Source organism: Palaemon carinicauda, chromosome 6, assembly GCF_036898095.1.
Source record: "Palaemon carinicauda isolate YSFRI2023 chromosome 6, ASM3689809v2, whole genome shotgun sequence".
NCBI classification, from domain to species: Eukaryota; Metazoa; Arthropoda; class Malacostraca; order Decapoda; family Palaemonidae; genus Palaemon; species Palaemon carinicauda.
Window position 1 is genome coordinate 65,145,303 of NC_090730.1, and position 16,954 is coordinate 65,162,256.

At 42.1% G+C, this 16,954-nt stretch overlaps 1 protein-coding gene across 1 annotated transcript in view; it reads right to left on the reverse strand.

Annotated features, from left to right (window-relative positions):
- The window catches only part of LOC137643032 (fibrocystin-L-like), a 222,281-nt gene that overhangs the window by 109,203 nt on the left and 96,124 nt on the right, over positions 1–16,954 (reverse strand). The gene's annotated exons all lie outside the window — the stretch shown is intronic.

Sequence of the window (16,954 nt, forward strand, 5' to 3'; positions counted from 1 at the left end):
TCTAATTTCCTCGGTATTGTTGTTTATGGAGAACGTCTAAATGTGCGCCCGACCTAAGGTTAAGTATAAAACTTATCTAATTGCCTCAGTAATATTGTTTATGGCAAACGTCTGAATGTGCACCCAACCTGAGGTAAAGTATAAAACTTATCTAATTGCCTCAGTAATATTGTTTATGGCAAACATCTGAATGTGCACCCAACCTGAGGTAAAGTATAAAACTTATCTAATTTCCTCGGTAATATTGTTTATGGTGAATTTCACAATGTGCGTCCAACTAAGGTAACATGAAACTTATCTAATTTTCTCGGTAATATTGTTTATGGCGAACGTCTACATTTAAGCCCGACCTAAGGTATAATATGAAAATTATTTAATTTCCTCGGTAATATTGTGTATGGTGAACGTCTCAATGTGTGCCTGACCTAAGGTAAAATAAAAAAACTTATCTAATTTCCTCTGTAATATTGTTTATGGTGAACGTTTCAATGTGCACCCGACCAAAGGCAAACTATAAAAATTATCTAATTTCTTCTATGATAATGTTTATAGTGAACGTCTCAATGTGCGCCCAACTCAAGGCAAAACAAAATTTATCTAATTTCTTTGGTAATATTGTTTATGGTGAATGTCTCAGTGTACGCCCAACCTAAGGTAAAGTATAAAACTTATCTAATTTCCTCGATGATATTGTTTATGGTGAACTTATCAATATGCACCCGACACAAGGTAAAATATAAAATTTATATAATTTCCTTGGTAATATTGTTTATAGTAAATTTCTCAGTATGGAGGGGAAAATGCAAGAAGAATGGCAGCTGGACGTGAGACATAGGATGAAGAACAAAGAAAAACAACAGTGGTGTTGTACGTCAGAACTACATTGCATACATTCTCAAGCATTATGGGGTTGGTACTACAATTGTGTTTGATGGCTACAACACAATCTCCACAAAGGCAGAACTGATGCACATGCCCTTATTTTCTCTACTGCTCTATCCATGGCCCAGTCGGGTGAACCAGTGGTTGGTGTCAGAACTGACACCAATATTCTGGTGTTCCTGAATTTTAGGAAATTCAGGAAAGCATTTGCAAAATCCATCAACATTTGATGGTTTTGCCTGCCATCACTGGTTGCGATATAGCATCCGCTGTATACCACATGGCACTCACAAGGCTTTTAATCTTGTGAACAGCAAAAAGCTGTACAATCAACTAAAGACCTTCACCAATGCTGAAAGCATTCATCAGAAAGTGCAAAAAGCAGGTGAAAGCTCCCTCCTGAAGCTCTATGGTGCACCTGACTGTGCTTCCCTGGATGAGTTCCACTACATTGCCTACAAAATGGCAGTCACCAGAACATCACTGTCCTCTTCCTTCCTACTAGCACGTTTCCCTCCAACAAGTGCAGCAGCCAGGCAGCATTAATTCCGGGTATATCTCAACTGTTCATAAATGGATGGGAAGGCTCTTGCAAATAACAGCCTGGGGATGGAAACTGGATGGCATCCCGGCTCCAGTTGAAACTGGGTGTCCAATTGTTCCAGATACTCTGCTCAACATGATCTTCTGTGGTTGCAAAGTAGATAGCTGTGGAGCATCATGTAGCTGCAGTAAAATGGGAGTGCACTGTTCTGCCTTGTGTACTAAGTACATTGGTCAAGCCTGCAACAATGTAGCACCAATGTCATCCTTACTTGAAGATGAATCAGACACTGAAGCACAAATTTCTCCTGAATTTGACGATGATGCAGGAGGATCATCATTGCAGTTGATTTATTGATTTAATGATGTACCACTTGGAATTAAAAGCTAAGCATTTCAACTTACAATTAAGGTAGCAACTGTCTTGCCTGTTGTCACCATTGTGACAAGCTTCTAATATCCAATGTTGCGTTCAATTACGTAAGAAAAATACATAATTTGGTCTCTCTATAGCTAGTAATGCCATGAAAGGAGAAGTACTGAATTGAAAGCTCAAGATAGAGACGACTGGCAAAATCTAACCGAGGCTCTTGTGTCAATAGGCGTAGGAGGAGATGATGATGATGATCATTTAGTCTTGAACTCCCCACCCCGATAAACAAAACGGATTTTGAGCGAAGCGAAAAATCTATTTTTGGGTGAGATAGCCATGGCGTCCTGATGGAAGGTTCCTTTTTGGTAGCTTCCTTGGGTATAAGACTACTAAGATATTCCCAGAGAATTTAACCACAGGTTATCACAGAATTCTAACTTCTGGAGCGAGTATCTCAAAGGTTTCCCTTTAAGACATCGTATATCAACAGGGGACGCATGTCTGAACGCGCCACATAGCTATCTTCACCCCGAACAGAGTTAATGCTTCGGTGTGTAAGGGCTGAGAATAGCTGGGAGCTGCTCCACAGCCAATCTCACTCGTGGCTACTACTGATACTCGAGACGTAAACAAACGGGCGCCATTGCTCAAATGACGTCACGCCCGTCTTCATCCTGAAGCCAGTTGCTGCCCATCACCATGATACAGTAGCACAGGGTGGGATCAAAAACTGGACGAAGTAGCAGGGAGGGTCCATCAGGACGCCATGGCTATCTCACCCAAAAATAGATTTTTCGCTTCGCTCAAAATCCGTTTTTTGGGCTCAAGCCATGGCGTCCTGATGGAAGAGTACCAGAGAATCAATGTATCGTGGTAGATTTTCCCCTAGTAGTAAGTGCCAAGGCATTGACAAAACAGCATAGTAATCTTTGATAAAGAACCATAGGGAAGAAGCATCCTGCCCCCCTTGGCAGTGAAGTTCCCATGGGCTATGCCGACGTCAAAGTGGTATTGAAGGGCTATTCATCCTGATAGAAGAACTTGAAGAACTTAGAGATGAAGCTGAATGTTTGGTATTTGTATAGGAACATTCTGAAATTAGACCAGTGGTGGTTGGGCACTGTGTATTGAGTTCATCTCCCGGGTATCAAAAGTAAGTATTCGTGTTGGAACCTTACATAATCAGAGTGAATATAAATTAAGATTAAGCATCTTAATTTCTTCATAACCATAAGGAAAAGGGGGAATAAATAAAACTATGACAGGTATGTATTTCATAGTAAGTAGGAGCTGATTGAGACGCACAGGTAATAAAATAGAAATTTTATTTCACAAATGCAGAAATTAAATAATTTACAGCAATAAGTAAAGTTCATTTACAGTAATTATAATGTACATAGAAATAAAGGCTTGCTCTTGAATCTGAAAAGGAATTTCAAGATTATTAGTAGGTACTCGTTCTCGAGGAACGCAAGTCTTTGATTAAAAACACATCATGCTCAGGGCATGCGGCACTTGTGTGACACTATGACATTTCACCTGGGATAAGAACAGTTATAAAAGCACTAAGTGTTTTTCGAAATCACTATGAATCGCTCGAGGGTCAACATAGGCACCCGAAGAGTTAGAGTCCCAAGTAACTCACTGTTCTACGCAGAGTTAGGTGCAGGTTTCATAACACTACCTGCGGCTACCACAAAATGTTTGACTTCGTGCACTTGTTTCGCATAATGTTTAAAGAAAACTCGCGAGGACTTCCAGCCCGTGAAGTTTTTAAGGCTTTCAAAGTCCATGCTCTGAAAGAAATTCAGAGATGATGCCACTTTTCTAGGATCATGACCAGCGGGTGTACTGTTCGGATCCGCTCTGCGAATGAAGTAGGTGATTTTCGCTCTTAATTGTTTCAGTGACAGGTCGCTGCCCGATGTTTCTCCTTTGAAGAGTTGGCCTCCACCAAAGTTTGAAGTTCTGCGAAGATAGACCTTGAGGCTCTCTACTGGACATAGAGAGGCATCCTCCTTCAGGGGGCATATTCTCCAAGGGCCCCATCTTTTGGTGGGTAATTCATTTTTGGCAAGAAACGTCGGATCAGGGGAGAGGGTAACTTCTCCTGTATCGGTAAACAGGATGTGTCCTTCTTCTCTTGATAATGCCACTATTTCGCTGACTCGAGCTCCTGAAGCGAGAGCAAATAGAAATATAACTTTCTGAGTCAGATCCTTGAGAGGGCATGAATCATTGTCCAAGTTGGAGGCGAAATGGAGTACCTTGTCTAGTGACCAGGAGATCGGTTTCGGTGGGGGTGCTGGGCGTAGGCGAGCACATGCTTTCGGTAGTTAGTTGAAGATGTCGCTGGACAGATCAATTTGGAAAGCATATAGAATTGGTCTAGTCAAGGCTGATTTGCAGGTTGATATCGTATTGGCTGCTAATCCCTGTCCATGAAGGTGAATAAAGAAGGACATGCAGAAATCAATCGTGATTTCTTTAGGATTTTTTGTCTTGACAAAGGAGACCCATTTCCTCCAGGATGATTCATATTGCCGTCTCGTGGATTCGGTCTTGTATTCCTCTAGGAAGTCCAGACTTTTCTTCGAGATCCCAAACCTCTTCTTTGCGGCTAGGGAGAGAAAATCATGAGATGAAGGTCCTTGATTTTCGATGATGAAGCGAAGACAGTCGACTTCTGTACTTGTTGAGAGAGAACTGGGCCCGGGAGAGGGATCAGCTTGGGCTGCAGCTCCAGGACCAGGGGGTACCAGTTGCTCCGGGGCCACTTGGGAGCCACTAGGGCCGCTGTCCCTTTGAAGGTTCTCAGTTTGGAGAGGACTTTCAACAGAAGGTTGGTGGGGGGAACAGGTAGATCTTGGACCATCTGTTCCAGTCCAGTGACATGGCATCCACTGCTTCTGCTTTGGGGTCCTCGTACGGGGCCACATACCGAGGAAGTTGATTGTTGTCGCTCGTTGCAAAGAGATCTATCTGAAGTTCTGGGACTTGGTGAGAGATGAAGGAGAACGATCTTGCGTCTAGAGACCATTCCGACTCTATCGGGTTTGTCCGAGATAGAGCATCCGCTGTCACGTTGCGGAATCCTTGTAGGTGAACTGCAGACAGGTGCCACTTCTTCTTCTCTGCCAGACGGAAGATTGGGAGAAGCACCTGATTTATCTGGGGCGATCTTGAGCCTTGGCGATTGAGACAACGAACTACCACCGAGTTGTCTAGGGTTAGACGGATGTGGATCGAGGGCGGCAGGGATAACTTCTTCAGTGTTAGAAGGACCGCCATGGCCTCCAAGATGTTTATGTGGAACGTCTTGAACAGGGGAGACCAGGTGCCTTGAGCCTGTTTTTGGTGGGAGTGACCTCCCCAACCCTCCAGTGAAGCATCCGTGTGGATGTTGAGTGATGGAGGAGGGTGTTGGAGAGGAATGGACCTTTTCAGGGCCTTTTCTTCCGACCACGGCTTTAGAAGAAGTCGCAGTCTGTTTGGAAGCTGTCTCTTGAGGTCTCTTCGAGCGATGGATGCCGAACGTCTCCAGACTCCCGCGGCATCCTTTAGCTGTGCGCGAAGCACTGGGTTTGTCACTGAGGCGAACTGTAGAGAGCCTAGAACTCGTTCCTGCTGTCGTCTTGAAATGCGTTTGGATTTCAGTAGTCGCTTGACAGACCCTGCTATTTCCTTCCTTTTCTTCTGGGGGATGGAAAGGCGGTGTGACTGAAGGTTCCAGTGGATTCCCAACCACTGGAACTTCTGAGCTGGAGAGAGGCGAGATTTTTTCTCGTTGATCTTGAATCCCAGGTGTTCTAGGTACTGGGTGACTTCGTTGCAAGATTTTGCACAATCTTCGGGCGATGGAGCCCAGACTAGCCAGTCGTCGAGGTAGGCCATCACCTGGACGTTTCGTAGGCGGAGTTGTTGTACTATGGCATCCGCCAGTTTTGTGAAGATCCGAGGGGCCACGTTGAGGCCGAAGGGCATGGCCCGGAAGGCGTAGCTTTTCCTTTGGAGTCGAAATCCTAGGTAGGAGGAAGCGTGATGGTTCATTGGAACATGCCAGTAGGCATCCGCCAGGTCTATGGAGACCGTGTAGGAACCTCGAGGCAGAAGGGTCCTTATTTGTTGAAGCATCAGCATCTTGAATTTGTCGTTCGCTATGAACTTGTTGAGGGGGGATAAGTCCAGAATGACTCTGAGTTTGTCTGAGTCCTTCTTGGGGACACAAAACAGTCTCCCTTGGAACCTGGTGGACTTTACCTTCCTTATCACCTTCTTGTTCAAGAGGTCTAGAACATATTCTTCCAGAAGGGGGGTTGATTGTTGGAAGAATTGCTGGAAGATTGGGGGTGGTTGAGTCCAACTCCAGCCTAGACCCTTCTTGACGATGCTGTGGGCCCAGGGATCGAAGGTCCAACGATCCTGGAATTGGCGGAGTCTTCCTCCCACCGGAAGCACTTCATTGCTTCTGGTGTCCCGAGGGCTTACTGCCTCGGCCGCTAGCTCCCTTTCCTCCTCTGCCTCTGGAGGGACGGCGAGAGGCGTCTTTGCTTGCACCCCTGTATGAGCCTCTACCTTTGGCACGAAAGGTAGTTGACTGTTGCTCGAAGGCAGGGGTGAAGACCGGTGACTGTGACAACACCGGTTGGGGGACCAATTGAAAGGTCTGTTGTGGTTGGGCAACCACTTGGGAGGTAGCGGGTCCCGGAAACTGACGTCTTTGTTGACGTTGCTGGGGTTTTTGCTTTTGGGATTTCCTCTTAGGTTGAGGTCCGTCGTCCTGAGAGGGTTTCCTTTTTCTGGACATGCCCCACTTGTGGAGAAGGTTCCTATTCTCCGTGGCGGCTCTGTCAGTGATTTCCTTCACAAGGTCAGAAGGAAAGAGGTGTTTTCCCCAGATGTTGGAGGAAATCAGCCTCCGGGGTTCGTGTTTCACGGTGGCACCAGCAAACACGAATTCACGACAGGCTCTTCGAGCCTTTATGAAGTGGTACAAGTCCTTCATTACGGTCATCAAGTGGGATTTGGAGAGTACCATGTAGTGGTCTGGTACTCTGGTGTCACAGGCCATAACTTCGAGTTGGACTTGATGAGATAGGGATGCTGCAAGCCTCTCCTTCGTATCTTGTTCCCGACGAAGGAGGTGATCGTTGAGCTTAGGGAGGTCTTCATTAAACTGACGTCCGGCGACGTCAGGATCGAGCCTTCCCACGACGAAAGTATGTTGGACATCTTTCCAGTGTCGAGCGTCAGGGGGGGTCACTATGGAGAAGGGTCTGCACTCCTCCAATGCAGGGCAGGGTTTCCCTTCATCCGCAGCTTTAAGGCATGCAGCTAAGGCCTTTTCCAAGAATGGAAGAACCGCACTTTCAGGTGCGACATAAGTAGGGTGCTTCTTGCTCAGGGCCGGAAGCTTAGAGCAGGTAAAGCCTCTACTCTTGAATGCGGCGGCTAGCATAGCCTGGGCCTTTGCGAGATCGAACACTATCTCTTCCTTAGGTTCGGTCTCTTCCTTCGAGGCAGGTTCGGAACGAAGACGGATGTAACAGTCCGGGTAGGCCTCAAAGTTTGGGAAGAACTCCACGTCTTCCAAAGGGACCGTGCCGATCTTATCACTGACGAAGATCCTGCCGGTCGCAATAACCATATGCTCAGCATACCTCCACGGGTTGGCATGTGAGTAAGCGGGGAGATCCTTAACCGAAATCCTCTTCGGTTCTCTGGATCCCATCATGGACCTGATGAACTCCTGGTTCTCCTTCAGCCTGTCGTCCATGACGGCTCTAATCAGTCGGATCATTTCTTGAGTAGAGGAAGAAGGATCCGGGGTCGAGGAGGTAGACGGAATAGACATTTCCGACGGTGTAGGAGTAGGAGCGGGGATGGAAGGAGGAGCAACCTCTTGCTCCGACTCGGCGTATTCCACCTTGTCTTCTTCATCTTCGGCTCCTTGAGCCATAAGCGTTTTCTCCGTGTCTTCCGAGACATCCGAAATCTGTTCGTCATCTTCGGAATCCAAACGGCACTCGTGCATGGACTGAGCCATGACTACATCAGGTTCCACTGTAATTTGGACAGTGGGGATCACGTCTTTGGGTATCACTGAATCAGGGGAGGCCTTAGGGAACAAAAGTGACCTCAATTCTTCGGTGGCCAGGTAAGGTCCGGTGGCATTTTTCTGGAAGCCACGCACCCACTTGCGTAGCTTTTCACGAGAAATGTCTCTGACCTCCGCTGAGGGAGGGTTATGGAAGGCTTCAACTAGGTGAGCCTGACAGACCGTACAGTTCAGTGGATTCCAAAACTTCAAATCCCCTTTCTTGTCTGCACAAGGGGCGTGAGTCCTGCAAGCCGTATGCCCGTAAAACTGCGGGCGTTTCACAGCGCAGAAGGCGAAATCACACTTCATCTGCTCCTCCTGTGGAAGAAAGAGAAAATGAGTATGGGGGAGTCATAAGAATGGCTCTTAAACTAAGTTAATATTAATTATTAATTTTAACTTAAAGAAGGGTGTGATGCATAGAGATTGAAATAGTAAAGGAGAACATACTCCATGCATCTCGCCCGGCTGGTTACCGTAAGCTTGGTCCTTGGATAATCCGAGCGACCGAAGGCACCGGATATAATTCCTTAGAGTTCCATAGGATAATGGAATTCCGTGGAAAAAACCCAAGGGCAAGATTGGGACCGAGATCATTCGGTCCCAAGCTAGGGGCTAGAAGGCCTCCTTTTAAGGTAACTGCTTCTGGCAACCAGCCGTGCTAAGATGCACGTAGCATGCTGGAATTTAGAAGAATGCAAAGAGACAGCATGATCACTAACAGAACAGTACCAAGGTACTGATCTTAATAGTAGAAACAGTCTATCTGTTTGCGGTATAGGGCTATCATTGTCATATGATAGCTAGAAGAAGGGGGTGCAAGTATTCTTGACGCCTCCGGGGGTATCCGGCAAGCCGCCGGCATGCCGGAGTTCGCTCCAGCAGAGATTCTGGCATTAGGACAGACAATGTTTAAAGTCAGTCATATACCAGGTTGGCGGCCGCCGGTACAACGGCGGCCGCCGGTACAACGGCGGCACGCCGGCAGGGGACCGGCGTCTCCGGCAGTCGGAGGATGCCGGATTGGTGACTGGGATAAGGATGGTTAAAGCGGTACCGGGTTGCCGGCAGTAGATGCCGGCACTCCGGCGGCCGACCGGCGAGCGGACGACAAGCTAGGAGGAGGAGAGCCACCGGTAGTAGCCGGCGGCAGTCGGCAGTCCCCCGGTACACGGGGGGCTGGCGGCAAGGTAGGGAGAGTCACCAAGGTAGGAGGCAGGTATTGCCGACAGTAGAGGCGGCAAGAGACCGGCACCCGGATAGGGAGAGAGACAGGGGGGAGGGAAGGAATGCAGGAAGTTCCGTCATGGACTCCGGACATCCCCCCCTCCCCTGAGAGGGTGTACCCATGATAGAGGCAGGCTCTAACATCCAGGAGCAGGGGTCACTGAGGACCGGGAGCAAGGTAGCCCAAGGGAGGGCTAGGGGACACCCAAAGGGGGGGGAGACTCCCATATGCAGAACCATTCTAGCAACTAACCCCATAGGACACTATGAAGGTATATGTACCAGAGCGGACTGCACATGGAAGCTCGGGAAGCCCTACTACTCCACCCTAAGGAGGAGTTGTAGGACAGGGGACAGATGGGTATAGACTAACCTAAGCATAGGCTAGGCTATACAAGAGATAGGTGGGGAGGGGAGAAGAGAGAAGTCTTCCAAGGAAGGGTTTCTGTACCAGAGCGGCCACTAGGGAAAGGGAGGACACTCCCTAACCTAAGATAAGGCAGATCGGCTAAAACGGTGCATGAGTACAGTTTCAGCATGGAACAGAGAAACCTTCCTAACCCAACCTAGAGCAGGGCTAAAAGTCCTGAACTAGGAAAGGAAGAAGACATATCGCTATCGCAGGAAAGTCATAGACAATCCTAGCCATAGAGGTAGGGCTAGCCTAACCTCACTCTCGGACGCAACCCTAAGGGAGGTTCATTCCCTTAGGGAGGACAGAGAGGCGATATATACTCTATTAGACATTTGATCCCTTTACTCAGAAAAGGAATCAAGGCTAATTAGAGGGAATGCCAAGGCAGGGGATGAAGGAAGCATATAGGGGTCCTACAAGTAGGTTAGGCTAGAAAGAGTCACTGACTAGCCTATCCCCTATATGGTCCCTGAAGGCGAAAACATTTGCATCACTGTCAAAAGTATTGTAAAATAATGCCACTATCTTCATAACTTAGCCTAGGATCACTAATAAATCATGCATGAACACTTGTATGTAGGCTCCTGGCCTGGGGGCTATAGTAGCCGACTGGTATGAGGTCAATCGATGACCGATAAAAAGCGTCGAAACACGATATAAAAGTTCCTAGCTATGAAGACTAAATAAACTAATGTATTGGATTAGTAAATAAGGCCGGAAGCGTTGTTGTGGCTAACTAAATAAGGCATGCATAACAACAACGACGCCATAAAATGGCGGGTCCGGTAGAGGCACAGCTCTGCCACAAAACAGCAATTATCTCGGAAAGTAATATTTACTTTACGGCCAGAGCTTAATTAAACAATACTGGAACCTTGTACTCAACTTTCCAGAAGAAGGCGAGGCTGAAGGTAACGACATAACGAAGATGCAAAACGATAAAGGTAACACAGGGAAAATCCGTCTAAGTAGGGCAGCTACTAAACAAAGGATGGAGACGGGCGTGACGTCATTTGAGCAATGGCGCCCGTTTGTTTACATCTCGAGTATCAGTAGTAGCCACGAGTGAGATTGGCTGTGGAGCGGCTCCCAGCTATTCTCAGCCCTTACACACCAAAGCATTAACTCTGTTCGGGGTGAAGATAGCTATGTGGCGCGTTCAGACATGCGTCCCCTGTTGATATACGATGTCTTAAAGGGAAACCTTTGAGATACTCGCTCCAGAAGTTAGAATTCTGTGATAACCTGTGGTTAAATTCTCTGGGAATATCTTAGTAGTCTTATACCCAAGGAAGCTACCAAAAAGGAACCTTCCATCAGGACGCCATGGCTTGAGCCCAAAAATACAGTATATTATGGAGGCATAATATTTTTGTCTTTGATGTCTGGTTATTGAAATATAACAATCTAAAATCGGTTGCTATCTTGGACGCCATCTTAAATTTTTTAAAACCCTCACTAGGGATTCTCGAGCACTTTTGCTATGTTATTAGGGAAGATCTTCTGAGACTTCCCTGAAAATTTCAGCTTGATATAAATATCTATAGGGTAAAAACCTAATACTCCTGGATTATAAGATGTTCTCTCAATTCCATATAATCTTCCACACCCAGTAGCTTGATATTATTGTAATATCCCATAACATCACCAATTCCCTCAAAATCTCTAATAAAGTCTTTCACTCAGCTTTTTTCAACTTATACTAGACTTTTTTTCTTTCTTCCATATTCATGTGTGTCTTAGATTATCTTTGTATTCTTGAACATAGCCGTAAACCTATCTTTTTTCGGTGCTACTATAGCGTGAGGTCTACCACACTATAGTGTGAGATCTACCTCCCGTTAGTACTATAGCGTGAGGCCTCATGCAGAATTATTCGTCCCTCATAGATAAAACATATTTCATACATTTGTTTAAGCAATAAGCACTTAATTTAAACATATCTTAGAAATGACTTGAATAGATAATTGGATTTCTAATTACATGAAAAAAGGAATAAAGGTAAAAATAAACATGTTATATATTTCCATACATTTATCCTAGCGATACACTCTTCGTACATCAAACATGTTATCATATATATCCATACCCTTTCGAGGGCAACGTAACACAGGCTTGAATTCTCCTCCTCTGTTACGCTTTCTTTTTTCCTGCATATACACATTTACGGCATGGATCTGCTTCTTGGACTGTATCCAAGAGACTGTGCTCTCTTAAAAAGGCGAGTGCTGCTTCTTCTGTCAGATTGACTCTTCTATAAAACTCCTTCAGCAACATTTTTAGCACCCTCAATCGATGATATCTCTTTTAGTCAGAGGGAAAAACTGATTTAGGAGCTTGTTGTTGTTGGGGTAGTAAAGCCAACACTTGTTGTTGGCACGGGCCTTTCCCTTGGTTGGCCCGTAGCAATACCTCCATTTGCTTCCTTTTATATGGGCAGGTCACGTTTTGATGGATTTGGGCAGTTCACAAGTTCGAAGGTTAGGTGCGGGGCTCCGGTGTACCGGTTTGAGATTACCCCCTCCAAATCTTACCCCCCGGTAATTTGAAACCGGATTCAAACTACCGGGGGGTAACTTGATACCGGTTTCAAGCTACCCCCGGGGGTAATTTGAAACCGGTTTTATGCTACCCCCCTGGTTTCAAATTACCCCCCTCGTTTTTGCGCAGGATCTCATCATTTATGAATATTAATAAATTGCTTTTGATCAGGGTCAACACAATCATTAGGTAATATGTATATACATGTACTGTTTCACCTATTGGTATCGTTTATTAATACCCAGCCTTAATCCGTCTTATGTTTATATCTTGGCTGTTACTGTTTTTAGAATGATTTATTGTTAATTTGTTCTCTTCATTTATTTATTTCCTTATTTCCTTTCCTCACTGGGCTATTTTTCCCTGTTGGAGCCCCTGGGCTTATAGCATCTTGCTTTTCCAACTAGGGTTGTAGCTTGGATAGTAATAATAATAATAATAATAATAATAATAATAAATGTCGGCTATTCCATTATCAGTCATGGGCGCATATTTAACCGAGACAGGAAGACGAGGTGAAATTTGATTTTGACGGTTATTTTTTCCATTATTTGAAATATTTCATAATTATATTGCAAGCAAATATTATATAAGGTATAATCAACATATTGATCATAAGTATATATGTATACATACATATACATTTACATATGTATATATATATATATATATATATATATATATATATATATATATATATATATATATATATATATATATATATATATACACTGTATTTATATATATATATATAATACATGTATATGTATTTGTATGTATGTTGTAAATACTATATCATTCATGATATCTGTAAATAATTGACACTTTTAATAAAGCAAGATTGTAAGCAATTATAACAGTTTTAATCAAACATGGTACAGTACATGCTGTTTGCTTCTACTGTACTTACATTGGTTGTTTGTATACGAAAACACCTGGACTACGGAAAAGTCGTTACACTTTATAGCCCTCTATGGATGACATTGAACACAACTTGTGTTAATCTCACAACTGTTGTTACTGATTTTAGCCTAAAGGCAGGCAGCTGTGTGTTATCATGGGCTAAATCAAATACTAGGCTATTTAAACCATCTTCCAGAATAGTAAGTGATGGATTCGTGTATGGATTTTTTTTCTCTGTTGTTGATCTCGAAATGGAAAATTATTGAAAAACGGTGTCATAAAATGTTTAAGAATTTTACCTGAAATGTATCATAAAGAAAAAAAGACCTCGCCACATGGTCACCTGTACATTTCCATGCGGTTTATATAACACTTCTGCCCCTTTGTCATAGCTCCATTCTTTCTTCTTACTCATTTCATCAAATGACAAAACAGCAATACCTAGTAATCGAGACTTCATACCATCTTTAATGTCTTCTGGTTTAAAATGAATCGAGCTAACAGTAGCTTACACAACGTTAATTCTGTCTGCACGACGACATGCATGTTGGTAATTTATATTTGAGCTTTTATTTTTTACGTGCATAGCATCCAAATACTACGAAGTTACTATGCATTATCAGTGACAGAATAAATGAATAAACAAAGAGATATATGGACACAAGGAGTTCTATTGTTATATTGCAACTATGGGTATGGTCAAACCATTTTAAGAGCAAACTCGGAGCCCAATAGCGGCATTGCCAGTTCTCTTGGGTCATTTTCAAAGCACACCTGGATTAACCGCTTTAATCTATGGGCGAGCCAAGAATAGGAGAAAAGGGTCAACTAATAAGTCATTCACCCGGATTTGAACGGTCTAAGAATATAATCCTTTAATTTGATACTCTCCCTAAATTGTTTCCTTCGTTTTTCTTGTTTGCAACCACGTGGTGACAAGTTGAAACTCTTAAATATAACAAATAGCAAAATTGTTATAAAACGATTATCATACTAACAGAAATAATCTTAATTTTGATATCAAATGAATTCATTTCTCAATTCTGATTGATTATTAAAAGACAGGATTCTTTACAAAGGATTTAATTAACTATGTTTAATATGGTATATTTACGTAGGTGATTGTATTGTTTTAGAATTTATTTATTTAATCGACAAAATTAATTTCTTTACAACAAAGGTTATATTAGCAAACGTGGTTATGGTGACTTCGTCAGATGAAGTTAGTGCTATCACAAAAGATTCAATAAATTAGTTCATTCAGACCATTTTCATGTCTTCCTTTATAATGTTATCAGTATGCTTAATACCCTTGACCCAATTTACCTTGCAAATCTGAAACAAAGTCGTTTTTTATAAGTTGGCTGCATCTGTGACACGTTTGATTGTTTGGTCAATTCCAAATTTAACAATTTCATTACCATTTTCCCATTTTTTTTCTTAATATTTAATTTAGTAAATATTTTTTTCCATGTAATGCTAAAACAGGGTTCATTATGATGGTTTTGATTTCAAATATTTTTACGGGTAATATCTATCTTTTTTTACTTAATAATTGTTTTGTATAAAGTTAGATGCGTCATAGTTTGTGTTTAATTGAAAGATAAGGCCAGTTAATTAAAAATTTAAAAAAAAAAAAAAATCTCGACAATCACGCGCACACTGAAATATAATAAAGTTTTACCTCGCCGTGATCACTAAACCTTAAATGAAAGTCTGTAACTTCAAATATTGTGAATTAGGGAATTATATGACACTTTAGGTCTTAAATACGAAAATATCAACAATCACACGAACAGAAACAAAATAAAATTTTATCTCGCCTCTATCACAGAACCTTGAATTACAGTCTGTGACTTTTAACGTGTCATATAATTCACTAATACACAATTTTTGGTCTTAAATGCCAGATTAAACTACTTTTCCTACTGCTGCGAAGCCAACAATAAATGCATGATACATAATTGCGATGTCACATGAATTATTTATCATTCTGATGAGGGGGTAACTTGAAAACAGAGGGGGTAACTTGAAACCGGTTTCAAACTACCCCCCCCCCGGTAATCTGAAACCGGTTTCAAGTTACCGGGGGGTAATTTGAAACGGGGGGTAACTTGAATCATTTACACCGGGACGCTGGTCACGCGGTAGACCTCACACTCCACCTGGGTAGGCAACATATGGCGGTAGACCTCACACTATAGTAGCACCGTTATTTCACTCTACCTTTTTTAACTCCGACTGGACTTCTTTCCTTCTTCCGCATTCCTTTGTCTCTTGACTTAGCTTCCTATTCTTGAGTATGTTCATAAACGAACCCTTTTTCTTGTCACTTTTCATATTTCAGAATTTCTCATATTCTAGCCAAGCCAAAAATTTTAATGAAAAAATAATCGGATATTCCGGAATTAATGATCAAATATTGATATATGAAAACTATTAATTTTTGACATGAGAACTTTAGATTCAATTTAAAATATATAAATGATTTTTCACAAGGTTTTACAAAATTTCATAACAAGATCTCAAAAGCCATGCCACTCTTCAACGATTCCATTCTTCAACGGAAAGCTAAGGAATAGTCGCTTTGGGAATCTTCGTATTTCCGTAATTTCATCAAGTTGTATGGCGCAAGTCATTTCGTAAAAATTGGTGATTGATAATTCTCCTTTATATCTCGCTATACTGTATATATATATACCACGTACATGCACACACACACATATATATATATATATATATATATATATATATATATATATATATATATATATATATATATATATATATATATATATATATATATATATATAGGTGCTACTATAGTGTGAGGTCTACTGCCAAATGTCGCCTACCCAGGTGGAGGGTGAGGTCTACCGCGTGACCAGCGTCCCAGAGCCCCGCACCTAACCATGAACTGCCCAAATCCATCAAAAACGTGACCTGCCCATATAAAAGGAAGCAAATCGATCTCCTAAATCAGTTTTTCCCTCGGCCTAAAAGAGATAACAGCATTCTACAGTGAACCACCAGCAACAGGAGCACACACACAGGCAATTGAGCGATCGTGGTTGGACGCTAAAATGATGATTCTGAAGAGATTAATGCGAGGTGTTGGTTGCCAGCTGTTCCAGTCTCATCTTGATCATTTTTGCTGGAAGGTGATGAAAAAAACTTCCAATGATCTAATTGTGTCATTCTTAGAAAATGTACGAAGTGTGTATCGCTAGAGTAAATGTATGGAAATATATGATAACATGTTTGATGTTCGAAGAGTGTATCGCTAGAATAAATGTATGGAAATATATGATAACATGTTTATTTTTACCTTTATTCCTTTTTTTAATGTAATCAGAAATCCAATTATCTATTTAAGTCATTTTTAAGATATGTGTAAATTAAGTGTGTATTGCTTAAACAAATGTATGAAATGTGTTTTATCTCTGAGGGATGAATAATTCAGCGGTAGACCTCACGCTATAGTACTAACGGGAGGTAGATCTCACACTATAGTGTGGTAGACCTCACGCTATAGTAGCACCTATATATATATATATATATATATATATATATATATATATATATATATATATATATATATATATATATATATATATATATATGTGTGTGTGTGTGTGTGTGTGTGTGTGTGTGTGTGTGTGTGTGTATATATTTTCTTTTAATCTCATGATTATTCACAATGAATTTTATATTGGTAAGTATATCTTTAAGTTAAAAAACACAAACACAATTATCAAAACTGTATTATATGTACGAACGCACAATGCTACTACTTATGCATATCAAACATTATCGATTTATTTGTCTTCATTTCGGTAAATAAATAACAGATCGTAAAAAAAATTTCCTTTTAGTCTGACGATTATTTATTTATTATTGATTTTATATCAACACGTACATATATAAGTTAAAAATCACAATATACTATACTGTGTGGTATGTACGAACA